The sequence below is a fragment of the Equus caballus genome, chromosome 15 (genome assembly GCF_041296265.1).
Source record: "Equus caballus isolate H_3958 breed thoroughbred chromosome 15, TB-T2T, whole genome shotgun sequence".
Taxonomy (NCBI): domain Eukaryota; kingdom Metazoa; phylum Chordata; class Mammalia; order Perissodactyla; family Equidae; genus Equus; species Equus caballus.
Window position 1 is genome coordinate 46,084,804 of NC_091698.1, and position 13,092 is coordinate 46,097,895.

The 13,092-nt window shown below is 35.6% G+C and overlaps 1 protein-coding gene and 1 long non-coding RNA gene across 6 annotated transcripts in view; both read left to right on the forward strand.

The window, feature by feature from the left end:
• EXOC6B (exocyst complex component 6B) overlaps positions 1-13,092 on the forward strand; it is a 579,301-nt gene that overhangs the window by 264,420 nt on the left and 301,789 nt on the right. The gene's annotated exons all lie outside the window — the stretch shown is intronic.
• Positions 6,489-9,629, forward strand: LOC138917667 (uncharacterized). Its single transcript, XR_011425982.1, has 2 exons — positions 6,489-6,572; positions 8,948-9,629. It is a non-coding gene; the product is annotated as an uncharacterized lncRNA (long non-coding RNA).

The following is a 13,092-nucleotide window of genomic DNA, read 5'->3' on the forward strand; positions in this document are numbered from 1 at the left end:
GGTCTTACTTTTAATAGAATGCTGAGTGTCAGCTCTTGGGAGACAGTTGTGGATCTCTTGAATCTCTGTACATCTTGCGAGCAGAGGCATTGACTGTGTTTGTTTCAGACCATCTTTTCAAGACTATTTGTGTAGTCAACAGCTTTGCAAGGTAGAGAGAATGTCTCCTGCCAGAGAAAAAAGCAGATGTACTTCCAGCTTTAGAAGATCAAGATAGTGTTTTTCTATGGAACAAAGATATTTGGGTTCCATAAGCCTAGGATTCCTCTCCTTTAAAGCAAACTGCTTTAGTATTATATTTGTATATTTAGTTATTTAGTAGTATATTTGTGTGGTCTTAAAGTATCTCCTCAAAATTTCTTATTAATAACAAGACAAAAGTTGTAACTGGACACTGTCTTTACCAGGTGATCAAAATTAACATAACAGTTCTTCAGTTGTGTCAGATAGACAGTGTATGCCTCTGAATGAGATGCCCTGAGAGAGATAGAGCATTACTTATGTAGTATTCTGACCTGGAGTGTGTAACCTGAATCTAATTTATGAGGAAGCATCCCAGAAACCCAAAATGAGGAGCACTCTATTATGAAAGAAAAAAAGAAAGAAAGAGAGAGAGAGACAAGGTATTTCAAAAATGTCAGTCATAAAAGATAAAGAAAAGCTGAGGAACTGTTTCAGATTAAAGGAAGCTAAAGAGGTAGGACAGCTCAATGCAATGCAGTGTCCTAGGCTGAGGATTGGCAAACATCTTCTCTAAGGGACCTGACAGTAAATATTTTAGGCTTTGTGGGCCATGGGGTCCCTGTCACAACTACTGAGGTTTGCTGTTGTAGCTCAAAAGCAGCCAGAAACAATATGTCAATGAATCAATGTGGTTGTATTCCAGTCAAACTTTATTTACATAACAAACAGGTAATGGGATGAATTTGACCCATCCCGGGGTTGCTGACCCCTGTCCTAGATTGAATCCTGTACTTGAGGGAAAATATGCTATAAAGGACATTTTTGGGTCCATTGACAAAATTGGAATGTGGACAATAGATTAAGAAAATGTTAAATTTTCTGAAGTTGATAACTATTCTGTTGTTATATGAGAAATTATTCTTATTCTCAGGAAACACACAATAGTGTATTTAGGAGTAAAGACATCTGATATATGTAACATACTTTTAAATGGCTAAGGAAAATATATATGTAGAAAGAGAGCAAATGGTAAAGGAGTGGGGCAGAATATTAACAATAGGTGAAGCTGAGTAAAGAGTACATGGGTGTTTTTTGCATACTATTCTTACAGTTTTCCTGTAAATGGAAATTATTTCCAAGTAAAAGGTTAAAAGAGTCTGTGTGTTTGTATGTGAATTTATATGTGTACATATGGCCTATAGGGAGAGAAAAATGTAAAAAATTTTGTAGCTCCTTTCCACTCCCTTGATAGATACCGATAAAAAAAGAGAAATTAACCAAAACATGAATCGAAAATGAAAATCTGTGATTGATGTAAGAAGGGAAGCCAGCAGACATCATCCTTGGCCTAATCTGAATGCACTTAGTAACCACGCGGCTGTAGTCTAGGGGCCAGAGGTTTTAGTGCGGTCTAAAAACGACGGTGGGAGCCACATTTTCCAGACTGCGAAACACAGGGTACCTTGTTTAGTCAGCACAGTTTAGGTCAAATGTGGTTATGAAAAACAGATGAATTCTGGTGATCAAGTTGTACTTTGACAAATATTCCATTGTTTGAACATGCAGTAATTTCTGAAAAATGTGAAGCAGCCTGGACTGCAGAGATTGAGTTCTCTCTTCTCAACTCCCTTGCCTGCTCACAAAGGTCTTGTCATCGTGGGGAGTAGAAATAACAGGGCAGAAGAAGTATGTTAGATGCTTACCCACCCCGCCTTTTTTTTTCTGTTCTTTGCTCTACTGGCAAATCGAGCAATTCTGGGCAGGCTGTTTTGTCAGCTGGAGGTCTTGTACTACTCTAGGCTTAGGGGACAGCTTTTGTGTTTCAGTTTTGTGGGTAGTGGTGTGTTCTAATGAATTAGATAACTGAGTTTATCCCATTAATAGCAAAATAGTTTAAAGGTTTCCTTAAGGAAACCTTATATACAGGTTTAGTGAGATATTATTATATTTCACTGGCTTCTCTGGCCGTGAGCTGAGAGTCCTTATTTCATCCATTGTCTACTCTTAGCTGAAGAGGCTCACCCATGGAGCTTTGTTCCTATAACTTAAGAACTGCAGTAATAGCTTAGCAGGCCAGAGATACCAGTTTCAGAGAACTTCACCTAGAGTCAAGTCCTCTTTGACGGCTTATTTTCCCATTTATATGCTTGTGTTGTACTTTTTTTGTTGCTTCAGGATTTTGTCTCACTTTACTCACTTTGTTCATTTTCTATTCAATAAATATATGTTGCATACTTATTGTATGCAGAGAACATGGTCCATCCTTCTGCCTTTGAGTAGAATTTCTGTTCTGGGTGATTAGGCTTGTGCTGTCCAAAATGGTAGCCACCAGCCATATGTGGCTTTTGAGCGCTTGAAACATGGATAGTCCAAGATGTGTGTAAGTCTAAAATATGCATCAGATTTCAAAGGCTTGTTACCAAGAAAGGAATGTAAAATATTTCCTTAATAATTTTCTAATTGATTTCATATTGAAACGACAATATTTTGGATATATTGGGTTAAATAAAATATATTATTAAATTTTATGTCACCTGTTTTTTACTTTTTTTATTGTGGCTTCTAGATAATTTAAAAATTGCATATATGGCTAACATATGTGGCTTGCATTATATTTCTGTCGATCATTGCTGCTCATCAAATATGAATTAATATATATGAACCCTGAGTATTTTTTCCCTTCTCTCTTATGATGAAGAGATCCTGGTCGTTTCTTGTATTAGTATGTTTAATGTTTTTCTATAAAACAGTATCGGCCGTGATTATTACACTCTCTTTTTTTTCCTTTCAATTTTGATCTTGGTCAGTACAACTAAAAAGACACTATTAGTTCTTGTCAAATTGATATACCATTTCTAAATAAATTTAGAACCTTGGTGAATTACCCCAAAATCTTGATGGTAGTGTGCTTACGAATTCTGCCAGAGCTTTTATATGAGTTACTAAAACCTTAAGGAAAGTCTTCATTGTTTTTGTTTTGTTTTTTTAATTGTTCTAGCTACAGGAAAGTGAGGTCATGGTAGTTGCATAATATGATGGGTTGTAAAAATATGAAAGAAAGAAGACTTCATCTCGAATCTTGAACATTTAGTCATTTATAAAATTATAAATAAATACAAAATGATGCAGTACATGTTTAACGCTTATTTGTGAAGATTACCTTTTGTGCTGAAATTTACAGTGCATTCTGCTCTGAGGAGACTAGACTGGGAAAAAATTTGTGGTGACTTCCTGGCTGTATCTTTTGGAAATGTTGGTCCTTTCATGCCCTGGGAAGGCTGCCAAGATATAAGGATTGCAGTGTCCTACAGATGGCTTTGTTTTTTAGAAGCTTGAAGCTAAGTCTTCGTTGTATACATTACAATGTATATATACTGGTGTTGGACCTCTGCAAATGATTGTAGCAATCTTAACATCTTTTGTCATCATAGTTCCATGGTTTAGATTTAGTTTGTCTTTCATTACGTAGGGTCACATTTGGTATTGGTGGCATGTATGTATTTGAGAACGGTTTTGATCTCTCTGAGTCTCAGTAGTGTTAGATACTTTTCAGGGCTGTGGGAGCTTCTGTGACTTGAGGCCCCAGCAGGGAGCAGACCTGATGAAGAAGGAAGTTGTGGACAACTTTAAGGGAGGGGAGAAACAAACTCCTGCTGTATAGCTGCTTAAGCAGGAGGGAGAAGCATGGTTTTTAGCCAAGAAGAATCATATACATCTGGTCAAGTTCAGCTCTATAATAGGAAACCAGAATGGGAAACATCATCCTTTTTTCTTTCATTCTTTTTTGTTACCCAGCGTTGACACATTTTTGCAGTGGCCTTCTTGGGAAAAAGACCAGTCAGTCTGAGAATATTGTTTTACTGTGTCTTATACATTGAGGAGAGACAAAGAAGTAGGAGACATATTCTCACATTCAAGAAAAATTGACATCAATAAGACACGAGATGACTACCAATATATATGGAAGTTTCTTAATTTGGTAAGAGGCATCCATGAAAGAGCCACAGCAAATATCATACTTAATGAAAAAACTTGAGAAGGACTCCTAATAAAGTCAGGAAGAAGACAAGACAAATACTAGGACAAAGATGCCCAACACTACCCATCGTGTTCATTATTCCCAAGGTCCTAGGCAGAGGGGAAAAAAAATAAAAAAGCAAAGAAGATAGGTTAAAAAAAATTGCACAACATACACAGTATCATTTCTTTAAATCAATTATATCCATCAAGAAAGTACGACTGAAAATAAATAAACCTGTTGATAAGTTATATAGAAATTAACCTAAAAAATGTATAAGGCCTTTGTGGGGAAAATTTAAAAATTCTATAAAGGACATATAGGAAGTACTGAATAAATGAAGAGAGAGAGAATCTTTTAATAGATAGAATGTCTGAACATTGTAAAATTTCTCCCCAATTTAATGTAAAATCAATGAAATTTAAATAACAATTCCAGTAGGAAGTTTGTGGTAACGTGGCAGCTCTTTTTGAATTCATCCAAAGTTGCTATGCTGTATAGGCTAGTGGCTTGCTGTCAAGACTTGAGGCCACATTGTGGTGGTCCATACCCCACAAGACTCTCCTTTATTTCTTAAAGGATGTGAGGATGTTTATTTTGGCATTGTTTCTGGTAGCAAATAGTGAAGGCAATCTAGGTATTTATCACTGGGGGACTGGACGAGTAAAATTGGTGTTTACATATGATTGAATGTAATGTGCAACATAAACCAAGCAATTGTGAATGATGAACAATATTTATTTATAACAATATCTAAAGATTTCAGAAATATGGTGCTGAGGGATCAAAGTAAGAAATGGTACAGTTGATAGCTCAATATCATTTATATAAATTAAAGCAAACCCATAAAATAACACTGCACATACTTATTTCAAAGACATTTTTATATAAATAAATGTAAAAGGTTCATCTGAATGGCATGTCTTTTATATATTAGAATGGGTACCTGCGTTGATAAGGGGAATGGGATTAGGAATGGGGCATAACAGAGGAAAAATCAAAATGTATATTACATACTTCAACAGTGTGTCTTGAACTGAGATAGTATTATAAAATCGATTCTTTGCAAATAATGCCCTAATAAAAATGCTGTTTTGCCTGAATGTCGCATTATCAGAGAAACTCCATTAGCATTCGTCAAAAGGCTCCCGGGAATTTGCTGTAGCCCTACCTCTACCCTGAAAATCTTGACAGAATTGCCACAAAACATGGGTTGAAGAATTGATGAAAAAGTAGTAGTTCTTGGGGCCAGCCCCATGGCCGAGTGGTTAAGCTCGCACGCTCTGCTTCCATGGCTCAGGGTTTGCTGGTTTGGATCCTGGGTGCGGGCATGGCACCACTCGTCAGGCCATGCTGAGGCGGCGTCCCACATGCCACAACAAGAAGGACCCACAACTAAAAATACACGACTAGGTACTGGGGGGCTTTGGGAGAAAAAGGGAAAAATAAAATATTTAAAAAAACAAAAAGTAGTAGTTCTTTTTAAGGTCTTGGATGTACATATATGGCAGGCCACACACGGTGGTTTTTCTTATTTGTTATGGAGAACCAAAATGGAAAAGACTTTGATTTTTACAGCAAGGAGTATGTACACATCAAGTGTCCCTTAAGTGAATTTTGGTTACCGTACATTCTTTAAAGGTTACTTTTCAAGGAAAACAACTACACCAAAAAACTAAGTAACTAATGCTTTAGTACAACTATACCTTATTCATTCAACAAATCTTATTGCAGGTAGATTTTATTCTATACAGGTGGGTTTCAAACCAGTTAGCACTCTAGACTCCCAAGAGATGCATCAGGGGCTCCCTGCTTGGGAATAAGAAAGGGGTCCTTGCTGAAAATCTCGGCACCTTTGTAAACGTGAAGGACATTGAGAAGGTCCTTGTTCTTAAGGAGGGAAAGAAATGTAAATGATGTGATTAGCAACTTTTCCCTTTTCATTTTAAGCTTAACATGTCTAATCAATCGGTGAAACACATTCCTTCATTAAAACAATTTTGATGGAAGTTTCCTGAAACCACACTAGGCCTGTCTACCTCCCCTGAAGTTTAGTGTGACTTAGTCTTAAAAGTCTGATTTGAAGGAGTGGAGAGTTTCAGAAGGGAACCTTCATCCATTCTTGGAGGAGAAAAAAAAAAGCTACCCATATCAGGTTGCTGGAAGTAGAGTCTATGGAACTAGACAGAAAAATCTGCATAGAAAACAGTGGTGTAGTAGAAATAGTATGAGCTGGTGTCAGACAAGTGTGTCCTGCTATTAATGAACTTTGTAACTTTGGCTTTCAGTATCCTTACAAGGATGGAAAAATGTACTTTAAAGAGTTATTGAGAAGAATAAATGAGATAAGACTGGCTTTCTAAAGTACATGGTAGGTGTTGTGATTGCTCAATATATATTAATTCTTTGTAATAAGTATTTCTTCTTAAAGCCTGTGTAAGCTTGCCTCTTCTCCCTCAGCGAATCTCAAATCCAACCCCTGCCTCTTCAAGACTCTTGGGTAAAGTTTATTTTCACAAAGTACGTAGTTAAAATATATCATCTTTAAGAGAAATTTTTACTGTATGCTTTTTAAAACCTGAAGCACAGATTATCTGTTTTCCATTTTCTTTTTAAAATATAATTACAAATATTTGTTTCCTTGTGGCTTCTATGAAATAGCCTTTGTGAAAATGGCAAGCACAGAGGATCCAGTTTAATTTTTAGTGCTATGTCTATCTCCTCCTCAAACAATTCTTGAAAGTATGAAAGTAGAAAAGGATCAAACTATAACCCTCATTAGCAGGCAGGATAGTTTTTGTCTTTTTTCTCCCTTACGGTTTTAGCTCTAGCCCTAAGGTATTCTGTAGTCCACATCCCAAACTGCTGAGTCTTTTCAAAAGTTTAGGAACTTCATGTTTTTTCCACAGCAGTTTCGTGCACACTTTATCTCATTTGATCCTCACATCCACATACCAGTCTGACATAAGCAGGTTTTATAGTGAGCATCTTATGTTGACTTGGTGGTTGAGGAAATTGAGGTTCAGTGAGATTAATTGATCTGCCCAGTGGATCACAGAGCTAGTGACTGGCAAAACCAGGAGCCAAGCCTGATTTTATGAGTCATATTTGAAACCTCTTTTTACTTCCCTGTGTCGTTAATGTTCCTGTTGCAGGGGCAAATGCTGTGCAGTAAGTAAGACTTTTTCCATAACGATGCATTCTGAAGACATTACTAAAAAATAAATACATTGGCATATTTTTCATTAATAGCTGGTCTTTGAAGTTCGAGGAGACAGAACTGTTTATAAAATTTTTAATTAACAAAGCAATGCTCTTGGTAGTTTCTGGAAAGAACTACATTGAAAATAAGTAATGCCTTACCTTTTAATATTGGCAAAGACCTGGAAATCAGGTATAAGGGCTTCGAGAAAGACAATCACATAAAACACATTGGTTTTGGCTTAGAAAAATGACTGAGGTAGAGAGAGAAGATGGACAAAATATGTTTAATAGCTTGCTCCTTAGATTGGGAGTGTTCCCTTGTGAGGAACTCTGATAAGGTGTTAGTGTTGTCGTGCAAGGTCTCTTTGGGCCTGTCAGGGCTCTGCAACTGCTATGTAAAATTTCAGCCGTGCCGGGATACTTCTCTACTACCTAGTTCATCCTAAGGGTTTACTTTTAATAAGAAATTACCCTGTGCTCTTTTCTCTGCTCTTCACTCTAGACCTGGCTTGGGAAAATCAAGAGGGGAGGGGCAGGTGCTAACACTGATGTTTTAAAAGGATCACTGCCAGCACTAAGTTAGGCAGAGCCAAAGTCATTCTGGACTAGTCTTAGGGTAGATCATCCTCCCTTCAGTTGCCAAATATCCCTTTGTAATGCCAGGTTATTGTGCAGTTTGTTCCAGGATAAGGCTGCATTTGGGCCCTTCCATTCAGAAAAGAGCAAAAATTTCCCCTCTTTCCAGGCATAGCTTTAATACTCTCTTCAGGGAGACTTTTGGATATTTGGCTATTTCAAAAGACCTTTTGTTGAAAGTTTCTACTATGCAAGTTGTCTTCTGTTGCCTGAAATCATCCCATGTAGTTATTGTAGAGTTGCATACTTGGTATTTCCAGGGAGGACTCATCAGATAGCCAGCCACCCTGTCTTTACTCAGAAGTGGTAGATGACAGGGTCAACAAAGTCTCAGTTTTATGGTCACCTTACTGCTACCAGAACAGTGAATTCCTTTCCAGGTGCCAGTGCTGTTAACTCTAACCCTCTCTAACTCTAGGCGTAGCACAGGAACCACTTTTATTCTCACCTATCAGCTTCGGACAAAGCACTTTTTTTTCCTCTTCTTGTGTTCTTTATCTTGGCATCTGGCAGTTTCTGTACTAATCATTCCACCATTGTCTGCTCTAGGCTCTTTCAGCCCTGACCTGGTGAGATCAGTCAGTGGACACTGTGATGCCTTTGATAAAAGGGAACTAAGGAAATACCTTTATTTTTTTCCTAAATATCATTGTTCATTGTTTAAAAAAAAAATGTAGAAAAATTTGAAGAAACAAAATTACTCATAATTCCACCACAATTTTGGTCTGCTTCCTTGTAGATGTTATCCTCTGGACATATTTGATATACTTTTTACAAAAATTTAATTATACTACGTGCATTTCTTCATAATTTGCTTTCCCTCCCTTAACATATACCATATCACAAATATCTGTTGATGTCAGTAAATGTGGACTCAACATTACTGTTTTTCTTTCCACTATATAGGTTTACTTAATCCAGTGTTGTTGGAATTAATCATGGTGATGATGAAGATGATGGTGATGATGATGGCTATCATTTGTTGAGTACTTACTGTATGCTGGCTTAATATTATATGCTCTGCATACATTGTCTTATTTAATCCTCATAGCAACCCTGACAAGTATAAATATTAGTATCTCTATTTTGCGGGTGAGGCAGTTGAGACTTAGAGAGACTAAATAAATTGCTTAAGATCACAAAGTTAGGTGTAAGCCAGGGTTCTATCTTATGCTATTAGAATCTGAACCCAAGTTCTTTCAGTTGTGCACATTGTAAACATTTTCTTTTTTTTGGTCACAGATCTGATTATCACTTTAGGTGAAATTGTTAAAGTGAACTAAAGACCATACCCATTTTAAGCTTCCTAATACCTAACCTCTTCAGAGAAGCCATAACAATTTGCATTCCTTAGAAAAGGAATTTAGGAGTGCAATTTTACCATTTTCAGAAATATTTGGTGTTGTCTTTTTTTCTTTTGCTAATGTGGTAGGCCAAAAAAAATGGTACATTGTGAATTTCATTTGCATTTTTAAAATCACTATTGATTGTGGACATTTTTCTAATGTTTATGGGCCACTCATTTCTTTTTTGTATGTTCATGGAATGTTTATATTTTATTCAGATAAATAAATACTTCTTTATCTGATATGTTTGTTTATGATATTTTCTTAGTTTATTTGCTTTTTAATTTTGTTTCTTTTGTTTTGATTTGTAAAAATTATGAAATTTCTTTGTGAACCAATCTGTCACTTTACTATATTTTTAAAGTTTAACTTGCACATTTTAACATGTGTAACTTAAGTGTGTAACTTCATGGGTTCTAACATATGTATACACTTGTGTAAGTACTACCCAGATCAGGAAATAGAACATTTCTGTCTTCCAAGGAAGGTCCCTTTTGCCCATTTCCAGTCGTTATTAGCCTTCTTCACCCCTGATAATGTAAACTTTTCTGATTTCTATCACCATAGGTTAGTCTTGGCTGTTCTTGAACTTCATATATGTGTAATCATATAGCATGAGCTCTTTTGTGTCTAGCTTCTTTCCCTCAACATAGTTCTTGAGATCCATGCATGTTGTTACATGTATCACTAGTTTGTCCCGTTTTATTGTGGAGTAGTTTTCCATTTTATGAATATTGATGGACATTTGAGTTGTTTCTAGTTTGGGGCTTATAATGAATCAAGCTACTGTGACATTCTTATATAGTTATTTTTAATGGACCTAGATGTTCTTTTCTCTTGAGAAAATATCTAGGACTGGGATATTCTAGATATCTTTTTGTTATTTCTAGATTTCCTTTGGAGTCAGATAATATACCCTGTAGATTTCAACACTTGGAAATTTATAGAGATTTTCTTTTTAGTCTAGCATATGGTATAATTTGGTAAATGTCTAATGTGCAGTTGAAGAGAATGTATATTCTGCAGTTGTTAAAGTGTCTATAAGTGACAATTTGATTTGCTAGTATTTTAAGATTTGGTTCTAACAGTATGTAGAGAAAATATGTAAGATAATTATATTGTAAATGGAGAATAGTAAAGATGTAAAGAGAAGTAAAATTTCTGTCCTTCCCTAGAACTGGCAACATGATGATGCCAGTAGCCTTTCATAAGTTATGTGTATATAATGTGGTACCTAGAGTAACCACCAAAAATATTTTACAAAGAGACACACTCCAAAACAGTATAGATAAATAAAAATGGGATTCTAAATAATATTCAAGTAACCCTCAGGTCAGGAAGAATAAACTAAAAACAACAAGAAGAAACATAAAACAAAAAATAAAATGAAAGACATAAGCCCTAACATATAAATAATTGCATTGAATGTAAATTATCTAAATACTCCAATAAAAAGCAGATATTTGCAGAGTGTATTAACAAACATGACCCAACTATATGCTGTCTATAAGAAAATCACTTCAAATATAATGATACAGCCAGATTGAAAGTAAAAAAGATGAGCAAAAGAGGACATCATGAAAACTGTGATCACAGAAAAGTAGAATTGGCAATATTAAATCAATGAAGTAGATGCCAGAACAAAAAAATTACCAGAGACAGAGCTACATTACATAATGGTGAAAGAATCAATCCAGCAAGGATGTATAATCCTAGATGAGTATACTTCAAACAACAGAGCTGCTAAATTATGAGGTAAAAACTGATAGAACTGAAAGGAGAAACAGATAAATCCACAATTAAAGTCTGAGACTTCAAAACCCCTTTTTCAATAATTGATAGAACAACTAGACAGAAAATTGTCAAGGGTATAGAAGAACTCAACAATACCGTCAACCAACAAGAAGATAAATAGACATTTATAGAGCACTGTGCATGATGCATTCTTTTAAAGCATCCACAAAATGTATACCAAGTTAGACTGTATTCTGGGCCATAAAATAAGTCTTAAAATTTGAATCACATACAGACCTCAATGAAATCAGACTAGAAATCAATAACAGAACTATAACAGGAAAATCTGCAAATATTTTGAAATTAAATAACGTACTTCTGTATAATGTCTAGGTTGAAGAAGTCTTGAAGTAAAAATATATATTGAACTGAAGGAAAATGAAAATTTTGGGGACACAGCTAAAGCAGTGTCGAGAGGGAAATTTATAGCACTAAATTGCATACATTAGAAAAGAGGAACAGAGTCCAGCCCAGTGGTGCAGCAGTTAAGTGTGCACATTCTGCTTCAGCAGCCCGGGGTTCGCTGGTTCAGATCCCAGGTGTGGACCTGGCACCACTTGTCAAGTCATGCTGTGGTAGGTGTCCCACATATAAAGTAGAGGAAGATGGGCAAGCATGTGAGCTCAGGGCCAGTCTTCCTCAGCAAAAAGAGGAGGATTGGCAGCAGATGTTAGCTCAGGGCTAATCTTCCTAAAAAAAAAAAAAGAAAAGAGGAACAGTCTGAGGACAATAATGTAAAATCTAATCTCAAAAACTTAGAAAAAGAAAGTCAAAATAAACCCAAAGCAAGCAGAATGAAGGAAATTATAATAATAAAAGCAGAAATCGATGAAACTGGAAAGAGGAAAACAGAGAAAATCAAAGAAACAAAGAGCTGGCTTTTTAAAAAAACTGGTAAAATGACTAACCTTTAGCAAGACCAGTGAAGCAAAAAAGAGAGAAGAAATAAATTATCAATATCCGGACTAAAACAGGGGATATTAAGGATATCACTGTAGACACTACAGATACCAAAAGGATGATAAAGGAATACCATGAACAGCTCTACACATGTAAATTTGACAACTTAATCAAACATGGACCAATTCCTTGAAAAATGCTAACTGCCACAATCACCTAAGATGAAATTGATAATTTGACTACCTCTGTGATTATGAAGGAAATTGAATTCATAATTTAAAAACTCTCCCGTTAAATTTCCAGGCCCAAGCAATTTCATTGGAGAATTTTACCAAAAATTTATAGAAGAATTAACACCAATTCTACATGGTCTCTTCCTTAATGTAGAAGTAGAGGGAGTGATTTCCAGTTCATTTTATGAAGCTAGTAATACCCTGATACCAAAACCAGAGAAAGATAGTACAAACAAGAAAACTACAGACTAATCTCTTTCATGAATATAGACGTACAATTTCTTAACAAAATATTACTAAGCAGAATTTAGTAATAGGTAAAGAGAATATATGACCAAGTAAGTTTTATTTCAGGGATGTAAGGCTGGTTTAATATTTAAAAACCAATCAATGTAATCCACCACATTAATAAGCTAAAGAAGAAGAATCATATAATCATATCAATTGACGCAGAAAAAAGCATTTGACAAAATTCAGACCCACACATGATGTACAAAAACCCACCCCAGGTAGATAAAGAATATATAGAAAAACCTACAGCCAACTTTATATTTAAGGGTGAAAGACTGAATGATTTCCCCCTAGAATCAGGATCAAAGCAAAAAAATCTGCTCTTAGGACACTTCTTCAGCATAGTGCTGGAAGTTCTAGTCAGTGCAGTAAGACAAGAAAAGGAGGTAAATGGCATACAGATTGAAAAGGAAAAAATATAACCATCCCTATTTGCAAATAACACCATTGTTTATCTTGAAAATTGCAAAAGCAATTCAACAACTGG